At 48.0% G+C, this 19,061-nt stretch overlaps 1 pseudogene; it reads left to right on the top strand.

Moving 5' to 3' along the window:
- Window positions 1-11,827: 11,827 nt before the first annotated feature.
- LOC123115225 (L-type lectin-domain containing receptor kinase IV.3-like) lies at window positions 11,828-17,629 on the top strand (annotated as a pseudogene).
- Window positions 17,630-19,061: the final 1,432 nt, after the last annotated feature.

The raw sequence follows: 19,061 nt of genomic DNA, 5'->3' as shown, positions 1-19,061 counted from the left end.
TTTTTGTATGACCTGCGTGTCATTAAAGAACGCCATGTAACTTACTTTACTTTATTGCTAAACGTTAGTCATAGAAGTAGAAGTAGTCGTTGGCGTGACAACTTCATGAAGACACGATGATGGAGATCATGATGATGGAGATCATGGTGTCATGCCGGTGACAAGATGATCATGGAGCCCCGAAGATGAAGATCAAAGGAGCTATATGATATTGGCCATATCATGTCACTACTCTATTTGATTGCATGTGATGTTTATCATGTTTATGCATCTTGTTTACTTAGGACGACGGTAGTAAATAAGATGATCCCTTACACAAATTTCAAGAAGTGTTCTCCCCTAACTGTGCACCGTTGCTACAGTTCGTCGCTTCTAAGCACCACGTGATGATCGGGTGTGATGGATTCTTACGTTCACATACAACGGGTGTAAGACAGTTTTACACAGCGAAAACACTTAGGGTTAACTTGACGAGCCTAGCATGTGCAGACATGGCCTCGGAACACGGAGACCGAAAGGTCGAGCATGAGTCGTATAGTAGATACGATCGACATGAAGATGTTCACCGATGTTAACTAGTCCGTCTCACGTGATGATCGGACACGGCCTAGTTGACTCGGATCATGTGATCACTTAGATGACCAGAGGGATGTCTATCTGAGTGGGAGTTCATAAGATGAACTTAATTATCCTGAACATAGTCAAAAGGACCTTTTGCAAATTATGTCGTAGCTCGCGCTTTAGTTCTACTGTTTTAGATATGTTCCTAGAGAAAATATAGTTGAAAGTTGATAGTAGCGATTATGCGATCAGTAGAAAGCTTATGTCCTTAATGCACTGCTCAGTGTGCTGAACCCCAAACGTCGTTTGTGGATGTTGCGAACATCGGACATACACGTTTTGATAACTACGTGATAGTTCAGTTAAACGGTTTAGAGTTGAGGCACTAAAGACGTTTTCGAAACGTCACGGAACATATGAGATGTTTCGAGGGCTGAAATTGGGATTTCAGGCTTGTGCCCACGTCAAGAGGTTTGAGACCTCCGACGATTTTTCTTAGCCTGCAAACTAAGGAGAGAAGCTCAATTGTTGAGCTTGTGCTCAGATTGTGTGAGTACAACAATCACTTGAATCAAGTGGGAGTTGATCTTCCAGATGAAATAGTGATAGTTTCTCCGAAGTCATTACCACCAAGCTGCTAGAGCTTCGTGATGAACTATAACATATCAGGGACAGATATGATGATCCTTGAAATATTCATGATGTTTGACACCGCGAAAGTAGAAATCAAGAAGGAGCATCAATTGTTGATGGTTGGTGAAACCACTAGTTTCAAGAAGGGCAAGGGGACAAAGGGATACTTCATGAAACGGCAATTCAGCTGCTGCTCTAGTGAAGAAACCCGAGGTTGAACCCAAACCCGAGACTAAGTGCTTCTGTAATAAGGGGAACAACCACTGGAGCAGCATTACCCTAGATACTTGGTAGATGAGAAGGCTGGCAAGGTCGATAGAAGTATATTGGATATACATTATGTTAATGTGTACTTTACTAGTACGCCTAGTAGCACCAGGGTATAAGATACCGGTTCGGTTGCTAAGTGTTGGTAACTCGAAATAAAAGCTACGGCATAAACGGAGACTAGCTAAAGGTGAGCTGACGATATGTGTTGGAAGTGTTTCCAAGTTTGATGTGATCAAACATCGCACGCTCCCTCTACCATCAAGATTAGTATTAAACCTAAAGGAATGGTTTATTGAATCTCGGTCGTAGTGATACACATTTTCATGCCAAAAGATATAAGATAGTAATGATAGTACCACTTACTTGTGGCACTGCCATGTAAGTCATAATGGTATAAAACGCATGAAGAAGCTCCATGTTGATGGATCTTTGGACTCACTCGTTTTTTGAAAGGTTTGAGACATGCGAACCATGTCTATTGGTGTATATGCATGAAGAAACTCCATGCAAATGGATCATTTGGACTCACTTGATTTTGAATCACTTGAGATATGCAAATCATACCACATGGGCAAGATGACTGAAAAGCCTCGTTTTCAGTAAGATGGAACAAGATAGCAACTTATAGGAAGTAACACATTTTGATGTGCGCAGTCCAATGAGAGCTGAGGCATGCAGTGAATATCGTTATGTTCTTACTTCACAGATGATTCGAGTAGATGTTGAGAATATTTACTTGATGAAACACAAGTCTGAATTATTGAATGGTTCAAGTAATTTCAGAGTGAAGTAGAAGATCATTGTGACAAGAGGATAAAATGTCTATGATACGATCATAGAGATGAATATCTGAGTTATGAGTTTTGGCACACAATTAAGACATTGTGGAAATTGTTTCATAATTAATACCGCCTGGAACACCATAGTGTGATGGTGTGTCCGAACATCATAGTTGCACCCTATTGGATATGGTGCGTACCATGATGTCTCTTATCGAATTACCACTATCGTTCATGGGTTAGGCATTAGAGACAACCACATTCACTTTAAATAGGGCACCACGTAATTCCATTGAGACGACACCATTTGAATTATGGTTTAGAGAAACCTAAGTTGTCGTTTCTTAAAAGTTTGGGGCTGCGACGCTTATATGAAAAAGTTTCAGGTTGATAAGCTCGAACCCAAAGCGGATAAAATGCATCTTCATAGGAAAACCAAAACAGTTGGGTATACCTCCTAATTCAGATCCGAAAGCAATATGGATTGTTTCTTGAATCGGGTCCTTTCTCGAGGAAAGGTTTCTCTCGAAAGAGTTGAGTGGGAGGATGGTGGAGACTTGATGAGGTTATTGAACCGTCTCTTCAACTAGTGTGTGGCAGGGCACAGGAAGTTGTTCATGTGGCACCTACACCAATTGAAGTGGAAGCTTATGATATTGATCATGAAACTTCGGATCAAGTCACTACCAAACCTCGTAGGACGACAAGGACACGTACTACTTCGGAGTGGTAAGGTGATCCTGTCTTGAAAGTCATGTTGCTAGACAACAATGAACCTACGAGCTATGGAGAAACGATGGTGGGCCCGGATTCCGATAAATGGCTTGAGGCCATAAAATCCGAGAGAGGATCCATGTATGAGTACAGATGGATTTCAAAAGGAAGACGGACAATGATGGTAAATGTCACCATTAAGAAAGCTCGACTTGTCGTTAAGATGTTTTCCGACAAGTTCAAGGAGTTGACTACGATGAGATTTTCTCACTCGTAGCGATGCTAAGAGTCTGTTGGAATTATATTAGCGATTACTGCATTATTTATGAAATCTTGCAGATAGGATGTCAAAACATTGTTTCCTCGACGATTTTCTTGAGGAAAGGTTGTATGTGATACAACCGGAAGGTTTTGTCAATCCCGAAAGATGCTAATAAGTATGCAAAGCTCCAGCAATCCTTCTAAGGACTGGAGTGAGCATCTCGGAGTTGGAATGTATGCTTTGATGATGATCAAAAATTTTGGATTTATACAAAGTTTATGAGAAACTTGTATTTCCAAAGAAGTGAGTGGGAGCACTATAGAATTTCTGATGAGTATATGTTGTTGACATATTGTTGATCAGAAATGACGTAGAATTTCTGGAAAGCATATAGGGTTATTTTGAAAGTGTTTTTCAATGGAAAGCCTGGATTAAGCTACTTGAACATTGAGCATCAAGATCTATAAGGATAGATCAAAATGCTTAATAATACTTTCAAATGAGCACATACCTTGACATGATCTTGAAGGTGTTCAAGATGGACCAGTCAAAGAAGGAGTTCTTGCCTGAGTTGTAAGGTACGAAGTTAAGACTTAAAGCTCGACCACGGCAGAATAGAGAGAAAGGACGAAGGTCGTCCCCTATGCTTAAGACGTAGGCTCTTCAGTATGCTATGCTGTGTACCGCACCTGAAGTGTGCCTTGCCATGAGTCAGTCAAGGGGTACAAGAGTGATCCAAGAATGGCTCACAGGACAGCGGTCAAAGTTATCCTTAGTAACTAGTGGACTAAGGAATTTTCTCGATTATGGAGGTGGTAAAAGAGTTCGTCATAAAGGTTACGACGATGCAAGCTTGACACCTATCCGGATAGCTCTGAGTAGAGAGACCGGATACATATAATGGAGCAATAATTTAGAATAGCTCCAAGTAGAACAGTTGTTTGGAATAGCTCCAAATAGAGCGTGGTAGCTGCATCTAGGAGATGACATAGAGATTTGTAAAGCACACACGGATCTGAAAGGTTCAGACCTGTTGACTAAAACCTCTCTCACAAGCAACATGATCAAACATAAAACTCATTGAGTGTTAATCACATAGTGATGTGAACTAGACTACTGACTCTAGTAAACTCTTGGGTGTTAGTCACATGGCGATGTGACCTGTGAGTGTTAATCACATGGCGATGTGAACTAGATTATTGACTCTAGTGCAAGTGGGAGACTGTTGGAAATATGCCCTAGAGGCAATAATAAAAGTATTATTATTATATTTCCTTGTTCATGATAATTGTCTTTTATTCATGCTATAACTGTATTATCCGGAAATCGTAATACACGTGTGAATACATAGACCACAATATGTCCCTAGTGAGCCTCTAGTTGACTAGCTCGTTGTGATCAACAGATAGTCATGGTTTCCTGGCTATGGACATTGGATGTCGTTGATAACGGGATCACATCATTAGGAGAATGATGTGATGGACAAGACCCAATCCTAAGCTTAGCACAAAGATCGTGTAGTTCGTTTGCTAGAGCTTTGCCAATGTCAAGTATCTCTTCCTTTGACCATGAGATCGTGTAACTCCTGGATACCGTAGGAGTGCCTTGGGTGTATCAAACGTCACAACGTAACTGGGTGACTATAAAGATGCACTACAGGTATCTCCGAAAGTATCTATTGTTTTATGCGGATCGAGACTGGGATTTGTCACTCCGTGTAAACGGAGAGGTATCTCTGGGCCCACTCGGTAGGACATCATCATATGCGCAATGTGACCAAGGAGTTGATCACGGGATGATGTGTTACGGAACGAGTAAAGTGACTTGCCGGTAATGAGATTGAACAAGGTATCGGTATACCGACAATCGAATCTCGGGCAAGTAACATACCGATAGACAAAGGGAATTGAATACGGGATCGATTGAGTCCTTGACATCGTGGTTCATCCGATGAGATCATCGTGGAACATGTGGGAGCCAACATGGGTATCCAGATCCCGCTGTTGGTTATTGACCGGAGAACGTCTCGGTCATGTCTGCATGTCTCCCGAACCCGTAGGGTCTACACACTTAAGGTTCGATGACGCTAGGGTTATAAAGGAAGCTTGTATGTGGTTACCGAATGTTGTTCGGAGTCCCGGATGAGATCCCGGACGTCACGAGGAGTTCCGGAATGGTCCGGAGGTAAAGATTTATATATAGGAAGTCCTGTTTCGGCCATCGGGACAAGTTTCGGGGTCATCGGTATTGTACCGGGACCACCGGAAGGGTCCCGGGGGCCCACCGGGTGGGGCCACCTGCCCCGGGGGGCCACATGGGCTGTAGGGGGTGCGCCTTGGCCTACATGGGCCAAGGGCACCAGCCCCAAGAGGCCCATGCGCCTGGGGAAACCCTAAAGGAAGAGTCCCAGCAGGGAAAGGCACCTCCTAGGTGCCTTGGGGGGGGGGGAGGACTCCTCCCCTGGCCGCCGCCCCCTTGGAGATTGGATCTCCTAGGGGCTGGCGCACCCCCCCCCTTGGGATCCCTATATATAGTGGGGTAGGAGGGCCTCCCAAACACACCTTATGCCTTTGGTGCAGCCCCTCCCTCTCTCCCAAGTTCTCCTCCTCTTCTCCCATGGTGCTTGGCGAAGCCCTGCAGGATTGCCACGCTCCTCCATCACCACCACGCCGTTGTGCTGCTGCTAGATGGAGTCTTCCTCAACCTCTCCCTCTCTCCTTGCTGGATCAAGGCGTGGGAGACGTCACCGGGCTGTACGTGTGTTGAACGCGGAGGTGCCGTCCGTTCGGCACTTGATCATCGGTGATCTGAATCACGACGAGTACGACTCCATCAACCCCGTTCACTTGAATGCTTCCGCTTAGCGATCTACAAGGGTATGTAGATGCAAACTCTCCTCCCTTCTACTCGTTGCTGGTCTCTCCATAGATAGATCTTGGTGATACGTAGGAAAATTTTGAATTTCTGCTACGTTCCCCAACAGTTTCATGGATGGCTATCAGTGGCAAGGTGATGAAGATGATTATGAAGTCGTCCATGGGGGTCGGCAAGAAATGAGGAAGGGCAGCAAGACAACTTTTGTGAGGGTGGGCGAGAAGACGAAGAACCTCCAGGACATGATCACGAAGTAGATGCAGTACACAGTCATCATGTAGAAGATGCCGGACATGATGATGAGGAAGATGCCAGAGCAAACGAAGAGCATGATCATGAAGATGAAGATGCCGCAGTAGACGACGATGGACCATCGATGGGCTGGGTGCAGGACCCTCATATTCAAGAGCTGCTTCTCAAGCAGACGGATAACGCAAGAGCTGCCGCCCGAGAGAAAGCCAAGCTGGATCAACTGGAGATAGATGCGGTTACTCCATTGTATGAAGGATGCAGGCCCGACGATACCCGCCTGAAAGTAACGCTCATGGCTCTGGAGATGAAGGTAAAACACAAAATGACCGATGCATGCTTCGACGAGAACATGTCATTCTGGCACGAACGTCTTCCCAAGGGGAACAAGTGCCCGACCAGTTTCGAGGAGGCGAAGAAAATCGTGTGTCATCTGGATTTACCGCACGTGAAATACCATGTGTGCATGAACAATTGCATCATTTATCGGGACGAGCACGCGGAGTCTACCATATGTCCGGTGTGTGGCGTTACTCGATACAAGAAGAGGAAGAAAGCTCCTCGAAAAGTGGTGTGGTACTTTTCGATCACTCCTCGCCTGCAGCGGTATTTCATGGACCCTAAGGTAGCAAAGCTCCTGCGTTGGCACGCAGATAGGGAGGAGAAGAAGCGAGAAGATGATGGAAATGATCTAGAGATAAATAAAAAAGACAAGATGCTAAGTCACCCTAAGGATGCGAGCCAGTGGCAAGCGTTGAACTTCGGACACCCAGAATTTGGGGACGATCCAAGGAACATCGTGCTGGGCGCGAGCACCGATGGAGTCAATCCATTTGGCAGCTAGAGAAGCACACATAGCACCTGGCCTGTGTTTGTGTGGATGTACAACCTTCCCCCCTAGTTGTGCATGAAGAGGAATTACATTCACATGAGTACGCTAATTGAAGGGCCGAAACAACCAGGGAATGATATCAATCTGTATCTGGGCTGCTGAAAGAGGAGCTAGACATGCTGTGACGCCAGCCAATACGTGGGACGCCGCAGAGAAAGAATATTTCCCTATGAGAGCCACACTGCTCACGACGGTGCACGACTATCTCGGTTACGGATATGTCGCGGGACAGGTGGTCCACGGATTTTCTGGATGCGTCAAGTGCATGGATGACACAACGTATCGCCAGCTAGATAGAGATCCCAGGTCTTCGAAAACTGTGTTCATGGGACATCGAAGGTGGCTTCGCGACGATCACTCATGGAGAAAACACAAGGATCTGTTCGATGGTGAAACTGAACCCCGAAGACGCCCGCGTACGAGGAGCGGCGAGGAAATAGATGAGTTGTTGAAAAATTGGAAAGAGTGCCCACCGCCGGGAAAGGCGCCAGAGCCGGGAAAGAAGCGAAAGGTGCCAGAGCCACTGCTGAAGGTATGGAAAACGATGTCTGTTTTTTGGGACTTGCCGTACTGAAAGATCCTCCGTGTGCCTCACAGCCTTGATGTCATGCGTATCACGAAGAACATGTGCGAGAGTCTGCTTGGTACCCTGCTCAACATGTTAGAGAGGACCAAAGATGGGCCGAAAGCAAGGGCAGACTTGAAATCAATGGGCATCAGGGAGGAGCTTCAGGCTAATGATGATGATGATGATGATGAAGCGACGGACACGGAAAGTCGTTGCAAAGGCAAAAAGGCCAAGAAGATCGAAAATGACTTCCCTCCCGTGTGCTTCACTCTAAGTCAGGAGGAGATCGGGCAGTTTTTCACCTGCCTCGTAGGAGTAAAACTTCCTTACGGTTACATGAGGAAGATAAGCAGATACCAAGACTCAGCGAAGCAGAAGTTCAGCGGGATGAAGTCTCACGACTGACACGTGCTGATGACGCAGATACTTCCAGTTGCAATCCATGGGATCATGGACGCGCACGTCCGTGAAACGCTTTTTGGCCTATGCAACTTTTTCGACTTCATCTCTCGGAAGTCGGTTGGCATGAGGCAACTCAGAAGGTTACAGGAAGAGATCGTGTTGATATTATGCGAGCTTGAGATGTACTTCCCGCCCGCATTCTTTGACGTTATGGTGCATCTGCTGGTCCATATCGTGGAGGATATCATCCAACTCGGGCCGACGTTCCTGCACAGCATGATGTCGTTCGAAAGGATGAATGGTGTCATCAAAGGATACGTTCGCAACATGTCACGTCCAGAGGGAAGCATAGCCAGGGGCTTTCTGGCCGAAGAGTGCATCTCCTACTGCACGAATTATCTAGGCATCGAGAACCCCGTTGGTCTGCCCATCAACGGGCACCTCGGCAGGCTCGCTCGATGGGGTCACCGCGAGGGTCACCGTGAAATGCATGTCAACTTCGAGGGTCGACTCGTCATGCTACCTGGTTGTCCCCCCTAGGTCCAAGATTCCGCCCATCCGCCTTGTTTGCTCGGGTTCGTGCCGTAACGCCAACGTTGTCAGAGCCGTGGCTCTGCCGCCACTCAGCTCTGCCGCTAGCTTGCTTCAGACCATCCCACAGTCTCCCGCGAACAACCATGGACGCGCACGAGCGAGGGCAACACCTTGGTAGCCTCTAACGCTGCTGTTGTGGCCTCCGAGGCAACACCATCATGATTTGAGGTCGCCGGCGGTTAAGCCCGACCATGCTGACATGGCATCATTAGTTTAGGTTGATTAAGATTAGTCTGAGACAATGACATGTGGGTCCCCCTTTGTTAATTATGTAGTTAGGGCTAAATACGTTCCTTGTTGGTCTCTGTGCAACCGAGATGTGGCCCCCATGTGTCATATTTGACTGGCGCAACGTTGACCGGGCCCAACAGTCAGTAAGAGTGGCTAGGAGAGAGGGACCCACCGCATGTCAAATGCCACCTTTGACCGTGTCCACTTCAGCATCCGATCTTGGAAAACCAACCTGGGATGTTTTTTTGACCGGTTTGGGATTGTTTAGGGGGGTAAGGTTACCAAAAAACATTAGGGGGTTATGTAAACCACCAAGTTTTTCAAGGTAGTAAAATGGACTTTTTTTATTTAGAAACGGAGGGCGCAGATGATCTCTTACGGAGCTTGGGGCTGTGGAAATATTTTACCTTGGTATCTGTAATATAAGTTTGTGGCTTTGTATATAGAAATGGAGGGAGGGAGTACCACTCTTGTGATCTTGTCAAACCTAAGACGTGTGAGTAGTAATCTGTTCGTTTCAGCGTACTTTAGACGCTGTTGCGTTTGCTAGCTGCAAAAGTACCATGCCAGTCGTGCTGCAATGAGTGTTGGCGGCCGGTTTTGCTAGCGGCCAGAGCCTGACATTTGTTGCCAGGTGAACCTCGTACGATTATCCACAGGAACCTCTTCCGGCCAAAAAATGAGGATTTTCTAAAGGAACCTCGTATGATCGGGTAAACATGAATGTCGTATGAATGCGAAGTTTCCATAGATCTAAGTGATCTGCTTCTACTATCGGAGCTCCACACGAAAGTGCACCGCTGATTTCCATTTCTTTTGAAGATTCCTAGGTGGATTTTATAAGCACAAGGCCAAAAGACCTAGTACACGTGACGTGACTGATGTGTTGGAGGAACTAACCAAAGTTCTGACTGTCTTTTCAAATTGCTTATGATATTGCAGCAGTGGAATCCGTCAGTTAAGGCTTGCGACGAGGACGTCATGGAGCTGCTGCTGATTTCGCGTATTCAGGCTACGGCGTTATGCCTCAATCAGAGTGATCAAGCTCCTTTAGCATAATCTGGCATGTCGTCGTTGCCCTTCCTTCTCGTCGACTGGTTGTGTTCCTAGGTTGTCAGCCTGCATGCCTTGATTTCTATTCCTGGTGCGTGTGCAGTTTTGAACTATGTCCGTTTGGTTTGTGGTTGTATGACACTTGATCCTTGCGGTATGGCTTCTTCTTTCTTGGGCGTGGCTTCTATAAAGTCAGGTATAAGAGCATCTCCAACAGCTGCGTTAAAACGCGCGCGCAGGGTAAATTAACTTTTTAGCGCGCGCGGCTCGGTTTCGCGCGCTCCAGCGGTGACGGCAAACTAGCACGCGTGGGAAACGATTGCGCGCTCACGGAAAAAGGCGGCAGCTCGCGTGCTAGATTTGGCGCACCGCGTCCGGCGCGCCCATAAAATTGTAGCGCCCTCTGCCGCTCTCTCTCGCTCCCTCCACTGCTTTCTCTCCTCGCCGCCGACACGCCACCATGCCGCCTCACCGCTAGGGAGGTTCGGGCTACCGCGGCGTCCGCGTGCGTCCGTCCGGCACCTATTCCGCCTCGATTCAGTCAAGCGGCGGCGCGCGCCTCGGCCTCGGAACCTTCGACACCGTCCAGGATGGCGCCCGCGCGTACGACGCTGCGGCGTGGCGCCTCCGGCGGTCCCGCTGGGACATGAACTTCACCGACGTGGCGACGCGGGAGCGGGCACAGAAGTTGGCGCCTTTCCCGCGGCTTAACACTGACGAGGATCGTCGCAAACACCGGAGGCGGGAGCGCCATCTTAGCCTAGCCGAGATGGACGAAGAAGCCATGGCGATGTGGAGGCAACGCTTCCCGCAAGACATCATCAACGAGGAACAGTTCTTCGCTGAGAGGAGGGCGGAGAGGGAGGAGAGAAGGAAGGAGCGAGCCGCCTATCGCAAGGACAAGCGAACGCGGAAGGCAGTCGCTAAATACAACATGGCGCTAGGAGATGCGTCGTCCTGGGACTCCCGCGACGAGCGGTTCCTTGACGCCTATGCTCAGACGTCGGAGGAGGACATCACCGAGGCAGAGTCCGAGTTGGAGAATGGCGAGTAGTAGTAGTTTTTAGTTTTATTTTGTATCGTAGAAGCAGGCTATGTGAACGAAATAGAACTATATATCGTTGAAGAAGGCTAGATGTACGCATTTTGTATCGTAGAAGCAGGCTATGTGCCGAACTATCTCCATATTTGTATGCTATGTATGCAATCGTCAAGAAAAAAAATATAGCGCGCCTGCTAGAGCGTCTCGGGCGCGCTTTATTTTGCGGCGGCCACTGGAGCCAGCGTACTGCCGCGTGCAAAACTTGGCTCACCCCGCGCGGTATTCTGATTTTTAGCGCGCCGCGCGTTGCCCGCCTGTTGAAGATGCTCTAAGGCTTCTTCTTCTTCTTGAAAAAAGAATCCGCGTACATTAAGCCCACTCACACACTCACTAGTTACTCCGGAGTCGTTGATTATAAAGCTATCTCAGTGACAAGGTGCCGGCCTGATACATCGATGAGAATATTTTCACCGGACGAACTGAAAATAACAGGCCGGTACTCGCGAGCAGCCTAGCTAGTACTCTATCTTTCTTGGGCCTGGAATCTGCATACATAAGCGCACTTCCAGCTCGTCCAGCTCAACTTTCTTGGGCCTAGCTAGTACTCTATCTTTCTTGGGCCTGTAATCTAGTATATAAAGCAAGTTTTTTTTTTGAGGTTGTATATAAAGCAAAGCTTATAGTGACAAAGGTTGGCGAAACAATGGCCTTCCAGCTCAACCAGCTCGTCCCATGTCTCTGCATCATCATCATCCTACCGATCATCTCCTTCTCACACGCCAAGGCGAAGGAGATGCCGTGCATAGTCGGCGACTCCGAGGAGGTCCGGGGGAGGAACTACACCATGGACGACCCTGATCTTGTATTCCTGGTCGACAAGGACTCCGGATTCGCACAAATGCACCTCTACAACCTATCCTACGCCGCCCTGAACAACACAGTGTTGTCCACCATGGATCGCTTGATACAACTCTATCAAAGGCGTCCCGACGGGTTGGGGGTCGACGAGGCGTCCTTCAGTGTCACCATCGTCATGCGGAATCAGACGTCACCGGCTGCAAGCAATCACCTCGCCTTCCTTATCCTCCCCGCGGAGACCCTTGATTTTCTTCAGGTAAATGACTCCTTGCCCTTGGCAAAGGAACTGGTGTTCGATACCAGTTTCTACCCGCAAGCCAACCGCTCCGGTTTTGCCAACACTACATACCGGAGCAGCTCCGTCTACGGAGTCGACATGTACGTCGACGTGACCATCGGAATGCTGGCTAGCCCCGTCCCCGCGCAGACGGGGTATGTTGGTGAACGCGTGCTGGTTGTCAATATCTTTACCAGCATAGTCGGCTCCAACTATTCTGTGTGGATCGACTACGACCATGTCGGGCTGCTGTCTGTGTACGCAGACGTTGAAGGCAAGCCCAAACCTAACAACGCCATAGGCATGGCGCCATTCAGCATCGGCAGCGTCGTTTCTCCGACGTCCGCATTTGCCTATTTTGGATTCCTCTCGATGGTGGAGCCGCGACGCCGTATCAGAGGCATCCGCTTCACCGCAACGGTCGACAACTTCCCTTGCTACCCCGTCAAAAGAGGCTTTCTTTTTCTTTTTTTTTTGAGAATCAGAGTAGGACAAACTACTCAGAAGGACAAATACATTCGCTAATCATGAGAGAACGAAGACTGTCCGGTACGTCCGCAAGTATCAGGTTATCTCCAGCGCGCCTAGCTTCTGCCGCCAATCCATGTGCCAGAGTATTTCCAGTTCTTCCAGTACTGCTGATGGTGTAAGATTGAAAGGCTGTCAAGGTGTTTTGGATATCCACAAGCAGGCCATAGCAGGCCGAGCGTGATTTCTGGTCATCAGACAGTTCTTTGGCAATGGTTTGGCAGTCAGTTTCAAGACTGATCGGACCTCTATGATAATCAGCCAATGTTTGCAGGCCAACCAAAATTGCCCGGGCTTCTGCCTCTTCCACACTACTGCAAGACGGCAGCAACTTACAGACTGAGAGATATACACGGCCTCTGAAGTCCCTTGCTATCGCACCTGCAGAACTGCTTCCCGTCTCTGCGATAAAAGATGCATCTGTGTTAATTTTGATTGTGCCCCGGTCAGGTGGACTCCACTTGTTGTTCAGCGCCACCGTGGTTTGGTCCTGGGGGGCCGTCAGGCCCTGTCCACACTTCCCCTGATAAGATTCAGTAGTCAGCCCGCAGGTTCGGAGCTCCTCCTCGTACTTCATCAAGAACTGCACTGAAACCAATATAGGTTCCTTGCCTGGTCCTCTGATGCAGTCCTCCCTTAAGTACCAGCAACGCCATAACAACAAGAGGATTTTTGCACGCATATCCTCAGATTCAGTGTCAAGCAGTATTTGCAGCCAGTCATCTCCAGTATATCTGAACCTGTCCTCTGCAGGTAAACCCCACTTCTTCCGTAAAGCCAAGCGCAGAGCTCTACTCTTTGTGCATGCTACGACAGCATGATATTCGTCTTCGATTCCGTTACCACAAATATTGCAAGTGGCATCAAGCTCAATGGTTCTCTTCCACTTATTCTTTCTGGTGGCGAGAGTGCTTGTGGCAATCTTCCAGCCAAAGATGCGGACCTTCCCAGGCACTTTGGCTTTCCAGATTAAGTCCCAAATACTGCGATCATTCGGATCTCTAGAAGAGCTAGATGGGTTATCTCTGTCTTGAAACTTTAAACCCATAGCAAGCTTATATGCACTTCTGACCGAGAATGTTCCGTTCTTTTCGTAGTGCCACGCTATGTAGTCGCTTGCATCAGAAGACGGGATTGACAGTTTACAAATCTCGTCAGCATCAAAAGCGTGAAAGATCTGTCTAATTAGTGCCTCATTCCACTCCTTTCTATCTGGGAGCAGGAGTTGATTAACCCAGCGAATTCTTGACCTTCTGATCAAAGTTGCCGTCATGAGTCCCTCTTTCCTTGGGATCCATTGATCTCGCTGAAATTGTATGCTTTTGCCGTCACCCACTCTCCAGATAAGACCTTTTTTTAGAAGTTCTAGCCCAAATTCAATCGCCCTCCATACTGGGGACGCATCCGACGCAAAGACGGTATCCAACAAGCTCCCATTGGGGTAGTACTTGGCTTTCAGTACTCTCGCACATAGACTCTCGGGATTTTGAATCAACCTCCAAGCTTGTTTAGCCAGCAACGCCTGATTAAAAAGGTGCATATCTCGAAAACCGATACCTCCTCCTCTTTTCGGCATAGTCAATCTATCCCAGGACATCCAATGCACTTTTCTCTGGTCCTCCTCTTCTCCCCACCAGAATTTCCTAATCATCCGCTCGTACTTTTCGCAGAAACCTTTTGATAGCATGAACACACTCATTGTATACACCGGAAGGGCTTGGACTACAGATTTGACATGGGTCTCCTTTGCCACATAGGACATGAATTTTTCCGACCATGCACTGCATCTCTTCCCAAATCTATCCATGATGGGCTGAAACTTGTCATCCTTCATTCTCCCCTCTGGTGTGGGCAGCCCAAGGCATTTACTTTCAAAAGAATCAGATTGTACCCCGAGGATTTTCTTGATTCCTTCTCTTGATTCAGCTGGGCATACCTCACTGAAAAGAAGAGAGCACTTGCTCTCACTGAGGAGCTGGCCCGTACTTCTTTGGAACGTGTCCAAAACTCTCTTGATTGTAGCAGCCTGCTCCAAGGTGGCCTTGAAGAAGATTAAGCTATCATCAGCAAACAAGAGGTTAGAGATACCTGGGGCGTTTCTAGCGATCTTTAGGGGAGTTAAACTGTTTTCCGCCATCTCCTTCTTTAGCAGATGCACCAGGCCATCGGCAACAAACAGAAATAGATATGGGCTTAGTGGATCTCCTTGGTGAAGCCCTCTAGAGGGGATAAACGGTTCCAATAATTCGCCGTTGCATCTCACCGAGTAGCTCACTGACCTAACACACTGCATAACCCAGTTGGTCCATCTCCTGCAAAATCCAAGTTTCAGGAGCATTTCTTCCATGAAGCCCCAATCGACCCTGTCATAGGCTTTGGCCAGATCGAGCTTGTAGGCACAGTAGTTGTCCCTCCCATTCCTGCTGTGCTGGATCTTATGGAAGCATTCCAAAGCGATAATGGCTTGGAGGCTTTCTGTCAAGGAAGGTCACCATATTGTCATCGGTCCTTGGGTCTATAGCCGCCACCGCCGTGGTGGCCGCCACCCTCGCGTGCTACTTCAACTCAAGGTACCGGAGGTGGCACAAGGACCTGGACCAGCTCGCCAGGTCCATGGAGCGCCTCCCTGAGGTACCCACCAAGATCGACTTCATCGATATCAGAAAAGCCACCAACAACTTTCATGACGGCATGAAGCTCGGTGGAGGCGGGTTTGGCACCGTGTATAGGTGCACACTCCCCGCCTCCGCTTCCAAGTTGGAGCGGCCGATGGACGTGGCCATCAAGAGGTTCACGCGTGACGTGCAGAACCGCCGATACGACGACTTCCTCGCCGAGGTCAGCATCATCAACCGGTTGCGCCACAAGAACATCGTCCCCCTCATCGGTGAGCATCGTCTAAAAATTATTTAATGTAAGTTGTGCCGTGAATTTCGTTACTCACAATGTTGGGTTTTCTTTTTGTCATTTACTGTGCTTCCTTTTGATTTGGATTTAAGATTTTGTGTTGGCGGATACATGTTGTCTATCGCCTACGTAATTTCAGATCATTGCAACATTTCTTGGTAGTTAGGCCGTATACACTCTCTACGACTCCCCTAGCGTTGATCATTCAAGCCCTAGATTATTCGACGCTTTCTAGGAGAAAAGGACACCGACAGAGACTTTGCACTCATGGTCCCCATTGGATGACTATGAATGTATCCATTTGGATTTTTAAACAAATCCTGCTAATGGCTCAGGTTATGTTGGTTATACCATGGTGCAAGCTGGAGTTAATTTATAGGCCCCTCTAGGAAATATCCATGAATTAACTAGAAAAGGTTGTTAACCGCACGGTAAAATAATACGAAAGAAACGGTTCATCAAACATGATTATCATAATGCACAGCGATGCCAAACATAAACTCTGTTAAACAACTATCGAACCAGCAAAAGAAAACAATTACGGAAAGTTCATCTAAAACAAAAGAGTATATATGCCTAATATTTTGCCACCTTACATATGTTCAAACCATGTATATACACTCTCGTAAAAAAAACCAGCGGTGATGAAGAATTTTATTAAACTGTCCATGAAGGGACGGCCAAACATGCATTGGATAATCACACCATATGAAAGATACTTGGTTTCATCTAGTGGTTCACAAGCTAGCTAATGTCTAAGAAAATTCAGAAGAAACATGATGATTATGCTATGGTTGCTTTTTTTTTTCTACCTTCACCTCAGACCACATATTATCAAGTCAAAGGCTACATTATGAAAATGTAAATGGTTTTTTAGCAAACTTTTACAGCATTGTCTATAAGTTCTATTTTCAATTGGGACTTATGGTGAGACGTCGATTCAGAAAGCTTAAAAATGTAGCTGGCATAGAAAGTGGGGTCCCTTCGTTTACAGATCCACTATAAGATTCTAGCCAGGCATTCGTAACTCGTAAGGCTACAGAAAAGGCTAATTTTCATAACTGTGCACTTAAACATTTTTCAGGATGGTCTTACAACAAAGGAGTGCCACTGCTTGTGTTTGAGTTCATGAATAATGGCAGCTTAGACCAACATATTTTCCATAGAGGCGGCAGCGGCACCAAGCAACAAAACATTGATGACGCCATTCGGCGATGGGCAACCCGCTACGAGATCATCAGGGGCATAGCCACTGGCCTGCACTATGTCCACCATGAGTATAAGCCCATGGTGCTCCACCGGGACATCAAGGCAAGCAACATCATGCTGGACTCGAGGTTCCAGGCTCGCCTCGGTGACTTTGGCCTGGCTTGCACCGTTACCATTGACAGAAATTCTATCACTGGCGTGGGAAGCACCTGGGGCTACATCGCGCCAGAGTACCCGGTTTGCCGCAAGGCGACGCGGCAGACAGACATCTACGCTCTTGGGGTGCTCATCCTCGAGGTCGTCACAGGGCTACGGGCGTTGGCCGATCATGAGGTGGTGGATGATGACGACATGCATATCACCGATAGAGTGTGGCATCTTCACAGAGAGGGGAGGCTATTGGATTGCGTGGATGCCATGTTGATCAATGGTTTTTCTCCGGACAATGAGGAGCATCTAGACAATGTTGGTGATGCGGAACGCTTGCTGCTCCTGGGCTTGGCCTGCAGCAACTCAAACCCATCACACAGGCCAACCATGCTCGAGGTGGTGCAGGTCATCGCCAAGTTAGCTCCGCCACCACAGGTGTCACCTCTGAAGCCAAGATTCGTGTGGCCGCCGCAGGAAGAGGGTCGTTCAGTGACCTCCAATGACGATAGCATAGGTACATCAATGATAAGTAATCTCGACAAGAGTATGGCAAGCCTCATCAGAGGACATGCTTAAATTTCAGCTCCAACACTTTATCGCCCTCATGACAAGCAGTGACTCTCATCGTTGAGGAAATGCTAAGCAGAATATGTTGGAGTTGTGTCAAATATAATGTACAAGGTAGGTTACAGTTGGACTATGAGTTGTATTGTGTTTACATAGGATGTGGAGTCGTGTTCTAGTAGGACACTTGTATCCTAGGCCTCTCATATATAGCGGGGGTAGACACACGATGTAACCTATGCCAACATAATAGCACAGGCGCGCAAGGGGGAGCCGGGGGCGTGTGCCGGCGCCCGGGTGGCCGGTGTGCGGTATTGTGACGGTGTCATGGGGAGGAGCGCCCGTAGTCAGGCCCCGGGGATGTAGCCATATCGGTGAACCTCGTTAACAAATCTCGGTGTCGTGCCTCGTGCAATTGCTTGGTCCTCGAATGATCAACGGTATGCCTTGAATTTATTCTAACAAGTGGTATCATGAGCTAGGTTATTCGGAGGTTGCAAGATTGTTGATCTAGGGAAGGAAGATTCGATGTCATGATCATCTCGGCGTGAATCCGTCAAAGGATAGGCAGCCGATGGAAGCGATCGGGAGACATTGTCAGATCCATGAAAGTAATCAGATATGTGGCAGCATCAGCCGAGACGTGCGGCGGTCGATCAAGTGGATCAACCGGGCGAGCGTCAAGCGGCGCGCGGAGTTGCGGCAGCAACGATGCGGTTCAGCAGGCGGACTTCTCGGCGGCGGCGCGATGTATCGCGTAATCAGCAGTCGGATTGATCAAAACCAGGTGCAGCGTAGTGGGCCATGGCACTGGAAGACCTTGGCGTGATGGCCTGGTGAGGCCTAGTCGGGTTGTGTGTGCTGGAGGCCTGCACTGTGCTGGGGCTGGGCGGTGCCCATGTTGGGCTGCGTGTGTTAAACCCTATGGAGAAGTGCTGCTGATCGGAAAGGCCTACGTCCGTATGCTGTGGAGCACCTCAGATTTGTTTTGGACCAAAAGAAGGGACCAAGTGCCCGGAGGAGACGCGCTCTCCTCGTATTGCAGCCGTAGACGTGAAGCACCAAAGGCAGCTCTTCCTACATGGCATCGGGAAGGTAAAGGCTTGGGCATGCAAAGCTAGCATTTGAAGTTGTGCAAGGGAGCCACTCCACGTGAAGACCAGAAGCTATTCTGTTGGATTTGCAACTAGTATACTCGGTGTACTTGGGATCACAAAAGGAGTGCTTGATATTTTTTCACAAGTCGGTTATACAAAGAATCATGGAGCCAACGGATACCAGGTTTGAGGTGGAGAAGTTCGACGTAACTAAAAACCTTGGGTTATGACAGATAAGGGTGAAAATAATTGACACAACATGGATGCTTTAAGGCGTTGCGGGATGTCAAGCCAGGCGGCCAATGGGGATTGTGATGAGATGCAGATAGTTGCAGTCAGATAATTCC

Source organism: Triticum aestivum, chromosome 5B, assembly GCF_018294505.1.
Source record: "Triticum aestivum cultivar Chinese Spring chromosome 5B, IWGSC CS RefSeq v2.1, whole genome shotgun sequence".
Taxonomy (NCBI): domain Eukaryota; kingdom Viridiplantae; phylum Streptophyta; class Magnoliopsida; order Poales; family Poaceae; genus Triticum; species Triticum aestivum.
This window is presented reverse-complemented; position numbering and strand designations above follow the sequence as displayed.